The sequence below is a fragment of the Vespa mandarinia genome, chromosome 8, assembly GCF_050613455.1.
Source record: "Vespa mandarinia isolate Hongniang chromosome 8, ASM5061345v1, whole genome shotgun sequence".
Classification (NCBI taxonomy): Eukaryota; Metazoa; Arthropoda; class Insecta; order Hymenoptera; family Vespidae; genus Vespa; species Vespa mandarinia.
The window spans coordinates 6,257,501-6,273,464 of record NC_140817.1 but is presented as its reverse complement, the minus strand read 5'-3'; the positions used below and the strand labels follow the sequence as shown (position 1 = coordinate 6,273,464).

Below are 15,964 nucleotides of genomic sequence, written 5' to 3'. Positions count from 1 at the left end.
TAGGTTTGACTGATACTATTTAGCGATTAGGAAGAATCCAACGGTACGAAGATACCTATCGTGTTCTACACACGGACTAAACGAACTTCGATAGTTATGACGATATCGAGGTGTACATGTTCTTTCGAGTGGGGTCTCATGGCACCCTATGGTGCCCTATACTGTTTCATGGCATCCCGCTGTTCGCGACCCCATTTTACGTTTGGTATTGTCAAAGATTTGGTAAACCCTATTCATATCTTCGCAAAATTTATATCTCCTATTTTTGTGGATATCCTTTTCTTTTTGTACATATATATGAAGAAATTAAAATACAAAATTATCATCTCATTTTTAATCTTATTACGAAATATCAATTTTAAATCAATCGATAAAAATTAAATATAACAAATTTGAAAGGTATACATTGAATATATAGAAAAAAAAAATACACACACAAATTATGTTTAGAGATATGTGACAAATATTAGAATTTCTGTACTTTCTCCTCCTTAAAAAAAAAAAAAAAATGTATCCAGGTCCCTGAGATTGAGTAAAAAATTTTCTTTCGTAATTCATAGAGAGAATCATTAACGTATTTCTAACGATCGATTTATCGATCTTGTACCTACGTTCGCGTTTAAAAATTTTCTTCGAAAAGAAGAAGCAGAAGCAGAAGAAGAAGATACAAGATAGCAGGAAATCGGTAGTAAATTAACGGAAGACATTAAACGTGGACAAAGTGTGGATATACGCTTACGTACGAGTTATTCCTGTGTTCACGATTTTGAGGGACTCTCTTACTCTGTCCCTTTTCTCCTTTTAAAACGTTGTCGTGGCTCCGGATGTTACGACGATCGTAAGAAGAGAGCGTACGAATAAATTATATTTTACGATTCGTGCTACGATCATAAATCAAACGAGCATCTCTTATAAATTCTCCGCGTCCCTTTGCCGGACATCGTCGTATCTTTCCCCACCTCCCCTCCTCCATTCTTTTTCTCTGTAGGACGTAAATATAGACGAGATTTGGGCCTACGTAAAAAAAAAAAAAAGAAAAAAAAAAAAAAAAAAAAAAACCGATAAGTTAAATCTTCGAATAAGAAAGAGAGAAATAAAATGATAGAGAAAAGAAAAAAAAAGAAAAGTAGGGCAAGGTCAATCCTTTTGTCCTTTATTCGATACGATTTAATCCAATTTTTTTTTCTTTCTTTCCTTTTTTTTGTTTGTTTTTTTTTTTTGTTTTTTAACTAAATCTGTCAATTTGAAAAGAAATAGAAACAAATATTTTAATTCATTTAATATTTAAATTTATTTAATTTGTCAATAATGATTTAATGAATGAAAGAACGGCCTTTGGCTTAGTTAGCGCTTTTATATAATAATTACGATTTCAATTATAGTCAACTAAGAAAGATGTTTTTAATTCTTTGTTTTTTTCTTTTATTATTATTCTTTTTTTTTTTCTTAATTTATCGATCGACGAGTAATTAATTTTAATAAATATAGATTACACAACTTGTGTAAATTTCTAAATCCGTTATCAATATGGGAACTTTTTATTACGTCCATTGCGTTAGATATAAATCTTATTAGAGCGAAATTAAAAAAAGAAAAAAGAATAAAAAGAAAAAAAAAAAGAAAAGAAAAAAGAACATTGAATCTTTTTTCATTGTTTCATTTTTATTTCGTTCGTTATTATTATCTTGCGTAATCCCTTTCTGTTACGAATGCGGTTAGGATTGTAAATTAAACTTTAAATGAAAAACAAAAAGGAAAAAAAAAACAGAAAAACCAAATAAAAGAATGTTATAAAGGGTAGCTTGTCTTCCTAAATCTTGAAATATTGTAGCGTTTAAACGTCGCGAAAACACGACGATTAAAGCGAAAGGATTACGAGAAGGTCCGCTTTTATGCTCGTGTAAACGAGCCCATCGAATCGGTGTTCTGAATCCACAAGCTCGTTTGCTTGCTTGAGAAGTACATACAACATACATACATACATACATATATACATACATACATACATACATACATAGCTACATACATATATAGATACATGAATACATACATACATAGATATATTCTTGTATGGTGTCCTTCTCTCCTATCGATTCTTGCTCGACCGGCTACCGCTAGATGATCATTCGAGATTATCAGATGGTTCAGTTCGCGACGACTGCTTCGTCCTGTTGTTCTACCGTTCATACGATTCCAACTTGGTTCTGTTGACTCGGTCCTTTACTGGATCCTTTTCGTTCTTCATTTTGTTCCGTTACGATTCAAGATAAAACATATTTCTTCAACGAAAAATGAGAGAGAGAGAGAGAGAGAGAGAGAGAGAGAGGGAGGGAGAGAAAGATAAGGATTGGTATCGCTTGTGTTAACGATTGCCAAGCACGATCTGTGACCTCTTGTATCTACGTATCTTTATTCTTCTTTTTGATCATTTCTTTTTTTTTGTTTCTTTTTTCTTTTTTTTCTTTTTTAGTAAATAAATATTTACTAAAATATATATTAAATAACAATTTTATTCGATCATATAAATAAATATTATTCGATCTTATAAAGAAATTTTTTATTATTTTTTACATTGAAACACACGTACTTATTTACTTACTTATTTCGAATAATCGTTTGTTGTCCAACACTAAAATAAATGTATAATTATGATATCTCGAGTAAAAGTATTTGAACTTTTTATCTATCTTTCGTAATTGTTATATTATCAGAATTATTTATGTTCGAATTCATTATAATATTTTAGAGATGCGTCAAAGTGTGCAAAAGAAATATTTTTTTTCTTTTTTTTTTTATGAAAATATATTTCCTCGTAATAGTATTATAGTATGCATTTATTTTATTTCTATCATACAAGTAACGCAAGACGGCTAAAGCATTGCAAAAATATTTTTTGTTTCTATGGGGGGAGGGGGGGGGGGAAAGAAACAGACAAACAAAGAAATAAATAAAAATAAAGTTTACAACGATATTTTCGAAATGATGAAAATATAAAGTATCCTTTTTAGATTCAATTTCGAGTTTTCTCGCGAGAAATCAACAATTTCTCCATCACAAATATCCGTTTAATCCATAAAAAATATCTTATAAAATTTACAGTTTCATAATTGACCACAATGAAATGACTCAAATCTCTTATAAACATCGTTATCAATGTGCCATTCTATTTTTCAAATTTTATCTTTTCATTGTACCTGTTCGAAAAAAAGGGAATAAAGAAAACCAAAAAAAGAAAAAAAAAACAAAAAAAAAAAAGAGTCATGACTTCTCTTTTTCGGTGAGAGATGCAAATGACATTGGAATGGAGCATCCGGTTGCACGCTTCAGAAGCTGAGAGTTACAGTCGTTTTGCGAGCACGTTCATGTAGATAAGCGTCATAAAGTGTCTGTCGAGAGAAAGAGAGATAGATAGATAGATGAATAAATAGATAAAAAGAGAGAGAGAGAGAGTGTGTGTGAGAGTGTGTGTGAGAGTGTGAGTGCCGTCAGACTTCGTAATGAATTTATTGTTACCAAAGAGCCGTATACCTCGCTTCAAGCAACACGCCATACGGATAAGATAACCAGCCCTCGATTAGTTTGTTTGTCATTCGTTAGAAGCGCTTTTCATGCACCGCGCAATCATCTTTTCATCCAATCCTTACACAATACTCTACAGTTTACCACTATAAACATAACTGTGCATATATATATATATATATATATATGTGTATATGTGTGTGTGTGTGTATAAATGTTTTATCGAAAATGCGTTTTATATTTGGTCGAACGAGCAAACATTTTCGAATCGAACGATCGACGACGAATGAGAAAAATACTTTTTGTTCGTTCGTTCGAATCTAGTAGATAATAGGAACGTCGTATTTTTTTTCTGTTTTTTATTCTTTCTCTTCTTTTTTTTTTGTTTTTCTTTTTTTTTTGTTTTTGTTTCGACATATCATTAACGAGCTAACATAAATAGGTCTCATCCTTTACTCGAATTAATTATATTATTCAATGTTATAATCATCATAATATTATGTGAAACTGTTGAATGAATGGATTCTATTGTTTTAAATAAAACTGTTTGATTTATTTTTATCCTCTATGCTCTATTTAATATCTTTAAAAGATTGACATCTTTTAATTAATTTTTTATGTACATATAATATAGATTTATCTCTAGTTTAAATGGATCTCGTTAATTGAACAACTTAAATGAACTTGTCAGAGATTAAAAAGAAAAAAAGAAAAGAAAATGGTTATAGGAGAAAGAAGAGATATAGGAAAAACTTGGCTAATAGATAATCGACTCATTTATTCCATGATATTTATATGATTGTTATTTATTGCTTCAGTATTTTAAATAAATGATCAAGATTTATAATAAAATATAATTACTTTGACATTTAATTAATTATTTGAATTATTTAAACTTAATTAAAAGTATTTCTTACAAAATATTTATCATTAATAATTTAATTAATTAATTAATTAATAAAAATACTTACGAAATAAATTAAATTGTATTTATACAAATAACTTTATTCGTACATATTATATGTATAATACACTTATGCAACTTTGTAAATATTTCAACATTCTAACATTTTCAAACGTGATTGTTCCGATTCATTAAATATTGATATTAAATATAAACGTATAAGATATAGTACATAAGTATCATATATCGTAATATAAAATATATGATATTAAATATATTTATCACAATAGATATGTTCTCTACCTATTAAAGAAGGGGAAGGAAAAGGTGAGGAAAGGATAGATAGGAAAAAAGAAGAAGGAGAATAGAAGAAGTATTAAATTCTTGGAAGTTTAAGCGAGATAAGCATCAAAAAAGGGCGCTTGAAGGAGAGATAGAAAGAAAGGTGGAGGGAGGGTGGGAGGGAGGCAGGAAAAGGGATCGTTCTCTCTATCAATGAGAGATCTTGGTCGCGTATGGAGATTAGAAACGAGAGATCGAAATCCCATGGAATAGAGAGATCGATGCTCGTCGCAAGATGAAATCTCAAATGATTTCTGAGCTCCGGTTTCATCGTCCTTTTTGTAAAGGGATACCTCTCCTCTCGCGTTAATAACGCCGTAGCAACTCGCCGCTCGGATTTCAGGTGTCGTCGGTATCTCTTTTTCTTTTAGAATCTCTTCAAAAGATACGGTCACGCTTTTACGATAGAAGACGTTGTCTTTCACCAAGTAAATAAGAAGATCCTAAACCGAAAAAGGAAGTCTAACATTGATCGACTTATTGGGTGACGCGTTTAAAACCAGTTCGATGAAGGCCGATCATTTTTCTATATTCTGACAATATTATTGATCGTATTTCATGAGAAGAATAAGAAAAGAAAAAATAAAAAAAAAAAATAAAAAAAAAATAGAAAAGAAGAAAAAGAAAATGAAATTGTTTGATAATCCGTAAAACGATCTACGATATTTATTGTTTTAAAAAAAACTTAACGTTACGTGCCTATACATACAGTGAGATTTATAAAATTATTCGAAGAGTTGTTTATAACTTTTTAATAGATATCGAGAAATTAATATATTAAAATGGAAAAGAACAAAAAAAAAAATAAAACAATGGGCTAAGATAATAAATGTAAGATGAGCTTTTTTTTTATAGATATTTTGTTAAACATTTTTTTTTTTTTTCGATATAAAAAAAGAATATAAATATTTTACTCATTCATTTTGTAGATTTAGTTGTCTATATAACTTGTATATAAGTATGTTAAAAGAAAATCATTTATATATTATCATATTAATATGGTGATAGATAGGATATATTATAATCAGTGTTATTCGACTTATGTTTATATAGGGTGTTTTTGTACTCAGTATATAGTCTCCTATCTATCGTATAAACAATAAAATAATCTGTTTCTTTAATACTCTATAAATAACTTGTAAATATTCTTCTTACATAATAAATATCATCAATAATATCAACAAAATTTTAAAAGCCTTTAAATGAACGTACTTCGATAAAAAAGAAATGTTATGAAAAATAGTTTTACTTCGCTAAAAAAAAAAAAAAAAAAAAGAAAAAAGAAAAAAAGAAAAAAAAAATATTTAACCTTCAAAAAAAGATGTCCTATCATTTCAACAATTCCCTCGTACATATATACTTTTAATATAAGATTAGATCTTGATAAATTATAATTAATTTAATATACATTGAATCCTTGTATCTTAACGAGCGGTTTCGAATTCATTTATAATTAATTCTACATTAACCCGATCTTTTACGAACGATTATCTTCGTTCAATAAACGTTTACCGTATCGATATTATCTTTACCAATGTTTAAATCCTTTTATTTCCACTTACTTTTCGTGTTCCATGTTATTATGTATTCTATAGGGGATCGTTAAGAACGCCCCTTTCTTATTTACGCATCTATATAACGTCTCGATTGGTCTGAACGATAGCGTGAGAGAAAAAGGGGATCGCGTGTTAACATAAGAGATTTTTGTCAAGGATTAACGTCACGATAGCCAATGGATTAGTAAATAAAAAAAATTTTCGAATGCATACCAATGATCCAACGAATATAGTGAAATCCAAAAGAAATATTCGAATTTGGTTTCTTCGTTTATCTCGTCTCGTATCTAAAGATCGTGGACGTAACAAGGTCATAAAAAAAAGATCTCCGATATCAAATCTGAAATGTTTGATGGTATTGGTAGACAGGCTTAAAAACTCGATAGACCGGATTACAAAATTTTGACGAAACCTTTTTTATTCTTTCTAATGAAAAATTTTCAAGCAATTGGAGTATATATATATATCGAGTTATATAACGAACGATCTTTTCTTTTTTTTGTGTTTGTTTTTCTTGGGAGAAGGGTGGTTGTAAAAAAATCGCTTCGATAGGACGAAATCATTTTACGATTTTTTAAACATTTCGTTTTGTCATGAAAATTGAATCTTTTTCTTTTTGTTTCTTTTTCTCAGGATTTCTTTTTCTTTTTTTTTTGTCTTTGTTTTTCTCTTTTTTCTTCACGTGAAAATATTTTCCCATCATGATCAAAAGAAGATTGTACGATTTTGTTAGTTAAAATATTTTGTAAATAAATGATTGAAATAACGTTTATATAATATTTTATTTGATATAATTGATAATATGTATTCGTCGTTTTAATGAAAATTGTTAAAGTTTGTTGCTCCCGAGCAATGACCGACCAAATCGATGTTACTTCGCGTCCTCGCGTGTCTCACGAATCGTTTTAGTTTATTTGGGGTTCGCATCTCGCGTCAGTAGAAATAATATGCGTACGTAGGGTTCCTCTTGCGGTTCCACTCATGGCCGTCCGGTCCGCATGAGATAAAAGGACGAAAACGGTGAGTCCTTCGACCTATCTCTCTCCCTCTCTCTCTCTCTCTCTTTCTCTCTCTCTATCTATCTATCTATCTTTATCGTAGCATGACGAAGGTTATTGCTTTTTACTCGTCATCTTTATATCTACTTTGCTTATATAGTTTAATCGGTGGAATGTGTGAATAAGCGGAGTATGGATTATCAAGATTAATGGTAGAGTGTAACTTAAAAGAGTATGCATTCTATATAATCAGCAGGAGATATTTTATACGATGTATTTTATACATTGAAGAAATTTTTTACAGAAATATTAACTTCGTTAATATTAATAAATATAATATATATCTGACGAAACAAATAACAAAATGACACGTTAACTATAATTGCTTGGCTTTTTAATTTCATTTATTTCGATATATATTTCATATATTTCGTATTTTTATAATGATCAATCACAATGCACTCATATTCGTTCGTTCTCTTTTTTCTATTTATATTTATAATAGTTCGTTGCAAAAAAAAAATATATATATATATGTATATATATTTACTATATTTTTTATGCACTATACTCTTGTTTTTCCTTTCCCATTAATATTTTCTATCATTTCTATCAGTTTTATATTATTTTTCGAACGTTGATAAGTTAAATAATTAACGATCGTTTTCGTCAATGTCGTTTCATGGGGGTGGGGAAAAAAAGAAAAATAAAAAAAATATAAGAAAAGAACGAGAAAACGAAAGAAAAAAAAAAAAGAAAAAAAAATTGATTAGATAGGAAGAATTTGTACAACGAAAAATAATAAATTTGATTTATCTTTCAAGCTTTCGTTACTTCGAGTCGTAAGTTATCGCGAGGCAACACATTTAGACGAGAGTTTTTCCATTCCTATCTTGAATGAGCCATTAGCGATGCGCGCTTGGCACGTGCGTTCTCTTCACAGACAGTGTGACGCTCCCTGTCGTCGTCTCTCTCTCTCTCTCTCTCTCTCTCTCTCTCTCTCTCTCTCTCTCTCTCTCTCTCTCTCTCTTTCTCCCTTTTTGCCTTACCGCATTATCCCAAAATAACTCTGTGGTATTATGCGGAACGAGTAGTCAAGAGAGAGAGAGAAAGAGAGAGAGAGAGAGAGAGAGAGAGAGACGGCAGGTGCAGCAGCATCCCAGTCCATTCCACCACATACATACGCAGACACATACACACACACATAGTACTCAGTTGATCGCTGGTATCGAAACGAAAATTCGCGGAAGACTCGTGACCGAACCGTTCAACCCACTTAGCGCCAATTAAATTTATCCTTCGTTATTTCGTTTCCCGTTTGAAATTTTCCTTCAAAATACTTCTAAGAAATCCTTTTTGAATCACCATGATACTTACCTCATACGAACTTTTATCCGAAAATACTTTCGAAGGGTATTTTATTTTTTTTCTAATTTTTTTTTTTTTTTCCTTTTTTTTTCGCGAACCGATACGAAAGACTCCCCCTATCCTTGCTTTCCTTTTACGTATGATCTTTAAATATTTCGCGATAAGATTTAAATGATGTTACTTTTTTATATTTTATTATTTAACAATTTGAGGATTCTTTTTAAACTATTAGGAAAATATAATTTATTAGAAACTCACGTTATATTAGAACATCATGTTACGTATAGTAATTTTATCAGATCCAAGATGCTCTGCTCGAGTTAAAGAAATTGTTATGTTGAATGGGGGAAGAGGGCCTTAAGACCCATTTCCTATCCCTCTCCTTGGATTTATTTGTCCATCGATCGTATACTAATAAACAAATTTAATCATAGATGACCTGTCAGAAAAGAAAAAAGAAAGAAAGAAAAGAAAGAAAGAAAGAAATATCAAGCGAAATCCATCTAAGACGTACTATCGAGAACAATCGATAAAGGATCATGAGAAGAAAATCTTATACGAGATACACGATCGATAAAAGATCTTCCGATCAATTGTATCGATCTATCGGACGAGTCATGTTTCCGATCCTTTCGGTATCCGAATCAGAACTCTGATTCTAATCGTAAAGGAAGACGCGTATAAAGCAAATCGAGATTACTTTTATCATCGTTGAAAATCGATCTTTTTGATCGATGCTCTCTATAAGATCATCCAAGATCGATGGATAATGATCGAATGGTAAAAACGAATCTTTTTTTTTCTTCATTCTCTTCGTGTATCACTATGTCTTATCAATTCATTCTTCAACCATACATAGATATTATTATTGTTAGATAGAAAAAATGTGTGTAACAATGATTATCAATAAATAAAAAGAAAAAAGAAAAAGAAAAGTGTGTGTAAGAATACACGTACATAAATGCTCGTGTAAAAAATATCTCATGAATACGAAATTGAAATAGCAAGAAACTTTGAGAAAGAACTTTAGTATGATAAATTTTCATGTTTTTGAGCCAAATTATAAAGTCCATGTAAACAATTATTTTTTTTCTTTTTTTTTTTTTCTTTCTGCTTTTTATTTTTTTAACTTGTGACCTTTTCGAATTATAAAACTCGACGTAAGATCGTAAAGTTGTATAAAGTCGCATAGTATAGTAGATACGTGCAGTAATATAGTGTTCCATCGAACATATACGATTCTAAATGATATTTTATTAAAGATATTTTTTTCCTCAGTTTTTATGTCACTGATCTCTTTCTTTTTCTTTTTTTTTTTTTTGTTTTTTTCTATCACGTTGTATACCGTCATATATATATATATATATATATATATATATATATATATGTATAATAGTGATACATATATCGTAGAATTTTTTATATTGCATGGGTACTTTATTTTATAATATTAAATATATTAAATATATTATTTTGTTCGATATAACTCGAGTATATTAATCATTCGTCGATCATCTCATTTCTTATATTATTAATATGTACCTTTTATACGTAACTCTTTCATTATCTGTCCTGATAAAAATTTGATTCAACTAATATGTATACGTTATATTCTTTACAAAAGAAAATTCGATCGGTCGTTGCATTGTGAACTTGGAGTTCTGTTCCTATAGACGCGTCTACCGAAATAAAACGCGAAGCTTGCATGGGTGGTACTCGCGCGAACTGTAGGCTTTACGATGCCTCTACGAGGCGACTAACAATGCGTACAATGGGGCCGAGGACCAAGGGATGGGACGAGACGGAATATGAAGAGGTCTGCCTCCGAGCGAATTTTTCCTCCTTCATCTGCCGGATGTAGTGTAAGAATTGCACCTTTCTTTGTTTATTAAGAAAAGAATCAATTAAATTTTTTCTCCGATTACTTATAAATTAATTACAGAGATAAACAACCTGGAGTAATTAAAAAAAGAAAGAAAGAAAAAAAAAAGAAAAACTTTGACTTATCCGTTGTTCGATTAAAAGAAAAGAAAAAAAAGGATCGGGTCTATTAACTTATTGAATCTCTCGATGGATGTGATGATCGATAGATGTATCTTTTATAAATAAATAACGTAACGAACCTTATTTACATGATAAATTATATTAAATTTGTAAATAATTAATATATATGTACATATGTGTATGATATAAACATGATATCCATTTAAAAAGAATCAAAAGATCTTTATGTAGATCTACTTGTTACGCTCCGTAAAGTAAAGAGGAAATAAGAGAAAATCGATGAAATAATAATGTAGTTTTATGATGATAATAATGACGATGACAGGCGTATGCGAGAGAGAGGGGAGAAACGAGATGGAATGGAACGTAACGTCGAGTTTATCGAGTTTCTCACACCTATCATACCGTGTGGGAGGGTTGAAATAGAAAAAAGAGAAGGGGGTGAGGAGAAGGGTAAAAGGAGGGAAAGGAGGACTGGTTCGCGGTGACTCAGCCAAGGAATGCTGCACACGCGCCCTGCCTTGATTGCCTATCAGACTTCATGGCTCGACGTGCACGTTCTATAAATAATACGAGACGTGCACGGAGGAGCCACTAAACCAAAGCGGCGTTGCTATCGTCGTTGTAGTCATCGTTGTTGTTGTAGTCGTCGTCGTCGTCGTCGTCATCGTCGTCGTCGTCGTCGTCGTCGTCGTCGTCGTCACCCGTTGCTGCAACGGATGAGGAAGGTGTCCTCGGTCTTCGTCATTCCTTCTAGCGAATCCACTCGCAATGCGATTCGCGCGTTAACAAAACCGACGTTAATTAACGTCCCGATCCGGCTAGAATAAAACGTATAGCAAGACTCGGCAGGCTGTGTTTAATAACCCTCTTGATCCTAACATCGACGAACGCATGCAATTAGCGAGACTATCCTTCTTTCGCTTCGGAGGATCCCTGGATACATTGATACACGGATACATGGATACACAGATACATGGATACACAGATACATAAATACGATTCCTACGAGAGGACTCCAACTTTTTATTTCGTTTCGTTCGAACGAAAAAGAAGAAATCTCGATCCGTTGTGTCGCATCATTCGTTAAATTCGAAAATCGATGGGATTATTATATATTTTAGTTTTCCTAAGCTTCTGATATTAATAATGAAAATTTTAATATTAGGGTCATCTACAATATCATTCTATGTATAGTGATCTAATATACTGTGAGTGATCCTTTTAAGTAAGATCACCTAAATGTCTCTTTGACTTATTGTAACGATAATGACAATGGTGACGATCGAATACGATTGACAATAACAACGACCAAATAGAATTGACGATGTTGATGACGATGACGACGACCGAATAGAACCGATGATGACGACGACCGAATAGGATCGATGATCGAATAGAACCGATGACGACGATCGAATAGGACTGACGACGACGATGACGACAACCGAATAGGATCGAGAATGATAACGATGACGACAACCGAATAGGATCGACAATGACGACGATGACGACGACCGAAAAGGACCGACGACGATGATGACGACAACCGAATAGGACCGACAATGATGACGATGACGACGATCGAATAGGATCAACAATGCCAATGACGACGACCGAATAAGATTGATGACAACAACTAAATAGGACAACGGTGATCGTCGGGGTAAAGTATCATATATATTACATAATATAATCATTATATAAATACGGGTAAAGTACCAATGAAATAAATAAATAAATTCGATGAAAGAAAAAGCAATATTACGAATTTCGTATGAGTTTTGCGTATGGTTTCTTTTTACCGATAAACCGATCGAAAAGAGGGCGACAGATAGTTTACGAGCAGATCGCGGGAGATCCTCTCACGTGTGTCTCCTCCGTAAATTTTATCCAAACGATATTTTAAGCTGCTTTCGTGTCTTTACGAAGCAGCTTTGCCTTTTGAAAATCGCTTTCACACGATGACGTCCTTCGATTTAAAGTAAAGAAACCTTTCTATCTCGTTTCCTTTTTTTCTGTTCTTTTCTTTTTTTTTTTTTTCATCTCTCTTTTCTTTTTTTCACGATGATGTTTGAGAGCGTTACGATATCGATTTAAATTCGACCACGCTTCGACTTATCTCATTGGATATATAAGTCCAATCAAGAATTTACGTTTCAAGTATCAGGAATCGTCTCGTTTCGTCATCGACGAACGTTTTCTTATTTCTCCTCGAGAAATCGAGTTTTATAATATTTATTGTTTATTTCTTTAACGGGATTACAAAAAAAATCGTTTAATAAGTTGCATTGTACAGATTGTAAAAAGAAAAGAAACGAAAAAGAAAAAAAGAATTCAATAATTTCTAATAATATAATCATTTTACAATTTGTTTTTCTTTTTTTCTCTTTTTGCTTCTTTTCTTTTCTTTTTTTTTTTTTTTAATATTTATTTTATTACGCAATAAACTTTTAAACGTTTTTAAGGATACGTTAAATAATGTCGTCATGTAATATGTATTTACCGATATGTACAAACAGGATAGACGCGTATGAAAAGATTTTTCTTATAATATTAAATTTCTCTTTAAGCTCATGTTATGAGAATTTTCTCTATGATTTACATAGAATATTTACAAAGGGTAAAGCTTAATAATTATCATAATTTCTTGGTATTTAATTGTAAAATTATGTACAATGAACAAACATTGTTCTCAAGCTCTTAGACTTTCAAAAAATTTATACTTTATATGTATATATATATATATACAGCTTATATATAATAATATTATATTTCTCGTTAAATTAATCTTCTTTTTTTTAAAAAAGAAAATTCTCTTTCAACTTATTTACTGATACATAAATAATAAAAGACATAATGATAAAATACGATACGTTATGAATTTCTAAGCGATATTAGTTTTGTAAAAGAAAAAAAAAAACTACTTCGTTTATACATAAATAATAATATATTACGTGCCAGTAATTATGAGAGTGGACTAAAAATTATAAAACAAAATTGTATTTACCTGTCGACTTTGAAAAGTGATTAAACGATACATATTAATTATTTTTCTTCTAAGTTCTGTTAAATTATTAAGATATAAAATAATTCTAATATAGAATGAATTGTAATATCAATTTTCTTTCTTTTTTAATTTTTTTTTTCCTTTTTAATTTTTTTTTTTTCTTTTTTATTTAGTCCGCTGTCTGTAAATTTTTGCAATTAAATTCATAGGAATGAAAAATAATGTATATATACGTTCGAAATAGGTCAATCCTATAAACCAAGAAAAAAAAAAAAAAAAAAAAAAAGAAATGAATGATAAAATCCGATCGAAGAGTATATAAGTGTTAGAAAAGGAATTGTTTGTAAGAAGGAAGGGAGGACGATAAGTCGAATGGTGACGTGTTTGTTCTAACGAGGAAGAACGACCATTGCAGGTACACCGGCATAAATCATTCGTGATTCGCACCCTTATCTTCCTTGTTATATCTGTTTAGTCGAAGCATTCTCCCTTTCTCTCTCTCTCTCTCTCTCTCTCTCTCTTTCTCTCTTTCTCTTTCCTTTTCTTTGCATTCGTCGGTGACCTTTTCGAAGCTACGAGAAACAGTGTCAAACCGGACTCGACGAACTCGAATCGAATACGAGAGAAGCCAAGTACATACATACATACACACACACACACACACGCATATATATATATATATATAATAATGTTCTTTACCACTTCGTTCTCACTCACGAGATATTCGTTCTACATCGAAGAGGCTACACGCGCTTTGGTAAGCCACGCTAACGATCCTCGCTCGAGATGCAACGTGTAAAGTGCATCTCTTTGACGCGAGCGCTATCGCGTCGAGAAATTACGTTCTCGACGGATCGTGAGTACGAACTCACCTTAGAATTTCTTATTGTAAATGAACGATACGTTTCATTGTGGGAATTTCAGCGATATTCTTTTCTTTTCTTTTTCTTTCTTTCTTTCTCTTTTTTCTTTTTTTTTTTTTTTCTTCTTTTTTTAATCAAAATATTGACAACTCGGAATGATATAGAAATTTTTAAATAGATTTACACGTATATATATATATATATATATATATATATATATATATCAGTTCAGTATATGTTTCGATTGTTTCGTAAATTACGAAGACTGATTTGATTAAATGAATCGACCTTTAACCTTTGGACGGAGTAAAAATTGACTAAATAATGTTTCAGTTAAAATACAACGTAGATTTGTAGAGGTATTTTAAAAATTTTCATGTCATTTATATCGTTGACTAATTAATCTGTTGTGATTTCTTAATCAAGTGCATTTAAATGTATTTAAATGCATTTAAATGCATTTAAGGATTTACAAAAAATCGATACAGAAGACAAGTTTAATCTCTAAGATTGCTATATATTTAACGATAATCGAGATTCGTTTTATTTTTTATATATTTTATTTATTTTATTTATTTATTTACTTATTTATTTATTTTTTAGGACAAATGTCATTTATAGATTTGTGTTTGTTAATATAAATACTCTGTCTCTCTCTCTCTCTCTATCTTTTCCTTTCTCATTTTCTGCTCATAAATAATAAAATCTCATAAATAATAAATTTATATTTAATAAAAGAAATGAATCATTTAATAACTTATACATATAAATAATATACGTATATACTTATACGTGTACACATTTAAATCCCATACAATTTGACAAAAATTTTTAAATATTGATCACTCTAAAAATTTTTTTTATTGCTTCTTATAATATATTGTTTTCATTAAGAATTGTTTTAGATTAAGAATTTCTCTAAGATGATATTTTTTAATGAAAAATTTTTAATACCTTTCTGATTCGAGATTTAACAAAAAAAAAAAAACAAAAAAAAACAAAATTATTTTTTGAAAATTATTTTTAAAACGTAGAAACATTTGAAATTTTTATATAATTTTCGTGAAAAGAAATAGATCTAATCAATTTACATTTTTCTATTATCATTACAAATTAGTACTTATTATTCCAAACGAGCGTCCTCGAGAACGGATTCGAGCGCTTAATGAACGCTCGTGTGCCGGCCATTGCGTCTCGTACATTCGTAAAAATTCAACTCGTTTAGTCGGTCTATTACGTAAAGAGCAAGATTTACGTAATTACAATTAACTCACGTATTTCCGAGTACGTAATCTCCGTGAGATAAGAAACCTTCTTCGTATGATTTAGGAAAAGAAATTGGCGTTGAAAAATAAAGAAAAGAAATCTTTTTTTTCTTCTTCAACTAACTTTGATATTGA

General features: G+C 30.6%; 1 protein-coding gene across 5 annotated transcripts in view; it reads left to right on the top strand.

The window, feature by feature from the left end:
* The window catches only part of LOC118449776 (uncharacterized), a 166,572-nt gene that overhangs the window by 39,021 nt on the left and 111,587 nt on the right, over positions 1-15,964 (top strand). Inside the window, exon 1 of one of the 5 annotated variants that reach the window (XM_085658957.1) lies at positions 12,056-12,357. The exons of the other annotated variants lie outside the window; for them this stretch is intronic. The gene's annotated coding sequence lies outside the window, so the exon portion shown is untranslated. Of the gene's footprint in view, positions 1-12,055; positions 12,358-15,964 lie in introns of those variants that run through there. 5 annotated transcript variants of the gene reach the window in all.